Source organism: Mandrillus leucophaeus, unplaced genomic scaffold (genome assembly GCF_000951045.1).
Source record: "Mandrillus leucophaeus isolate KB7577 unplaced genomic scaffold, Mleu.le_1.0 Scaffold555, whole genome shotgun sequence".
Classification (NCBI taxonomy): domain Eukaryota; kingdom Metazoa; phylum Chordata; class Mammalia; order Primates; family Cercopithecidae; genus Mandrillus; species Mandrillus leucophaeus.
In genome coordinates this window covers 299,245-302,502 of record NW_012105975.1, presented here as the reverse complement: position 1 = coordinate 302,502, position 3,258 = coordinate 299,245, and positions in this window count along the sequence as shown.

The following is a 3,258-nucleotide window of genomic DNA, read 5'->3' as shown; positions in this document are numbered from 1 at the left end:
TGTGTGTGTGTGTGTGTGTGTGTGTGTGTGAAGGGAAACGGAAAGCAGATAAAAGTCATGTGCCCTCCCCCAGGCACCTGATCTGCCCACCAGACCCTTCAATGGGGACATCTCTGTGGTCCCAGTGGTCGTAAATAAAGGCTAAGCGCTGGATTTTTCCACAGCCCCCTGACGCCTCAGGAGCGCAGGCAGAGGAGGCAAACAGGAGGCCAGGTTACCCAAGAGATGACCAGAAGCTCATCCAGGGCCAGGACCCCGGTTAATCTTGTGAGTTCTTGGCAGTGGCTCCAGGCTGGGCACATTAGATACTGTCGTGTGACTGGCCTGGTAGCCACCTCTTGGTTCTCCAGAAATGTGTGAGGCCACTCTGTGCTCCGGGAAGAAGGTTGCCGTCCTGACCTGTCAGCCTCCAGGCCCTCTCTGAACTCCTTACTTGACCTGGAGGCTTCGGGAGCAAACCCACAGCTCGCCCCTGGTGTCAGTGGTGCAGACAGAGGAAAAGTACAGAGTTCCCAAATGCTACTCCTCCGTGGTGAGACTTTGAAAAGGTGTAGAGTGGTTGCAGACGAACAGCAAAGGAGTGAAATGGAAAAATCTCTCTCGCTCCCCACAAGAAGTCCACTCCCCTCCAGATTCCTCAGATGCCACTGGCTGGCACAGCCTTTCCCGCCCTTGGTGTGCGAGCAGCAGGAATCCAGGGGATGGGAGAATCATCGGGGTCAGGTCAGTGTCTACCTCGTATGAAGTCAACAACTACTTTTCCCTCGAGCCTACCAACGAGCTAAAGTCTGATCTGTAGTTGTCTGATGGTTTGAGGAGAAAAGATAGTCTTTTAGAGAAGTGGGGAGTATCCAACTTAGGGTCAAAATACACTGAGATTAGGCTGGGCGCAGTGGCTCACACCTGTAGTCCCAGCACTTTGGGAGGCCAAGGCAGGCGGATCACTTGAGGCCTCCAGGAGTTCAAGACCAGCCTGGCCAACATGGCGAAACCCGGTCTCTACTAAAATACAAAAAATTAGCTGGATGTGATAGTGTGCACCTGTAATCCCAGCTACTCGAGGAGGCTGAGGCACAAGAATCGCTTGAACCTGGGAGACGGAGGTTGCAGTGAGCCGAGATCATGCCCCTGCACTCCAGCCTGGGCGACAGACAGAGACTCCGTCAAAAAAAAAAAAAAAACAGTTGAGATTACCAGGTGAGATACGGGTGGTTCTTCCGGGAAAGTGCTGAAAATATCACCCAGGCCTCGCACCACACCCTGGGAGAGTCCACTCCTGGGCGCACGCCTCTGCATTCCAACGCTGACAGCTAGAAATATACTTTGTAAAATACCAACAACTTATTCACAAATGTTCCAACTATCTACTGGCTCCAAGGAGCTTGCTGAGGATGGGTATGACCAAAGTCTAAGGGGAAAAAATCGGAAACACAAATAAACCTGCTTAAAGGTCAGGTCTCCAGATGGAGATCCGAGCAGATGGCTCCTAAGGTTTGCCCCTGAAAACTACCAAGGGAAGCCACAGAGAAGGATATTTGGACCTTCTAGAAAATGGTAAGGCCCCAGGTGGATTATGCTTCCTCTGCCCTGGAGGCTGAGTCACCCCTCTGGTTACCTCGTATCTTCTGGTTTCTTCTGAGTGGGACTTGATCTCATTTCTGCATTAACAGCAAAGTGGAACTGTCTGGCAAGAGCTTAAATTAGGACCTGTGGTGGGGACTTTAATAGGCAGGTGGAGGTTTGAGATCCAGTTCACTGCCAGAAATTAGTCAATAGGTGAGGAAAGAGTTGACCCAAATCAAAAGAGCTAAAAAATAATAATAATAAAATTAAAATTAAAATAAAAAACCCAGATGAACAGATAAGGTTCATGAAAAAAAAAAGCCATGATAAAATATCAAACTTTTTAATAAAAACAAGTCTGGCCCTGTACTTGGATGACCCCACCTGTCTTGTCTAACCCTAATCCCAGCCCCAGTTTTAATAAAACTGTATTTACAAAATGCGCAGCTGGGACGTGGACCAGAGTTACCAATTTGATTTTTTAAAATATTGCATTAAAGTATTACATCATTTGTCTTCATACTGAGTTTTAGGGTATCCCTTTAAATTTTGTATGCAAGGTGAATACCTCACCCCCTCTTCCTAATCCTGGCCTAGAATCTGGGGGATCCCTCTGACCCTCCCACAGTGCCTGATAGCACAGCCTGTGGCTGGTGGTGTGCCTGTTTGCCTATCTTTATCTCTCCAGATACTATTTGGGGTGTGCTGTTCTACGAAGTGATTAGGTTAGCTTTTGCATATAACAAACTACCTCTGAAACTTAGTGGCTTAAACCAACAAATATATTAGCTTTATAATGATGTGGATCAGTGATGGGGGCTGGGCACAGACAGGCAATTCTTTTGCTGGGCTTGGTTGAACTCAACTGTGTCTTGTGGTCAGAGGGCAGTCAGGAGCTTCACTCATGTCTGGTAGTGGGCTGTTGGCTGAGCCCTTAGTTCTCCTCCAGCTTAGGCTCGTTCACATGGTGGCCTCGGGGCTCTCATGGCAGTAAGAGAAATCAAGCCCAAGTCTCATATCCACGTTCGCTATTCTCCCATTGTCCAAAGCAGATCACGTGGCCAAGGCACAAGTCTGTGTGAGAGAACGTGGATACAGGGACCCCGAATGAACCAGGGGCAATACTGCTGCAATCTACCACATAGATACTGTTCAGAACTTTGCAGAACTGAATCTTTTAGGGCTGTTTTCCCATTGTGGTATACCCTGTCCATTTAGATTCCATTGAACAAATATATTCTCTGGGGCTGCAGTGTGTCAGGATGTGGAGACACAGTCCCACTGGCTTTCAAGTTGCCATCCATCTTGTAGGGAGAATTTCTGGCCTTTTCGGATGGCCACAGTCCAGGCCGGAGCACCAGCCCCAGGTTGAAGCATCAGGCAGGTTTCTAGGAAATAGTTGCAAAATTAACAAAAAGTCAGGCCTACAGAGCCCCATCCAGTGTCATCTCCTTAAGTTGTCTACTGAAGCCTGGGGGTCGATGGGATCTCAGAAGGGGGACTAGAGAAATAGGAAACAGGATAGAACCGGGGGGTGAGAAAGAAGAGGGCGGGTGCAGGAGTTTCAGGGGAGGAGGAGGAGGACTAGGGATGCAGGGAGGAGGACTAGGGATGCAGGGAGGAGGACTAGGGGTGCAGGGGGAGGACCAGTGATGCAAGCTCTGGAACCCAGGGAGGAAAGCAGGGGATGGAGGG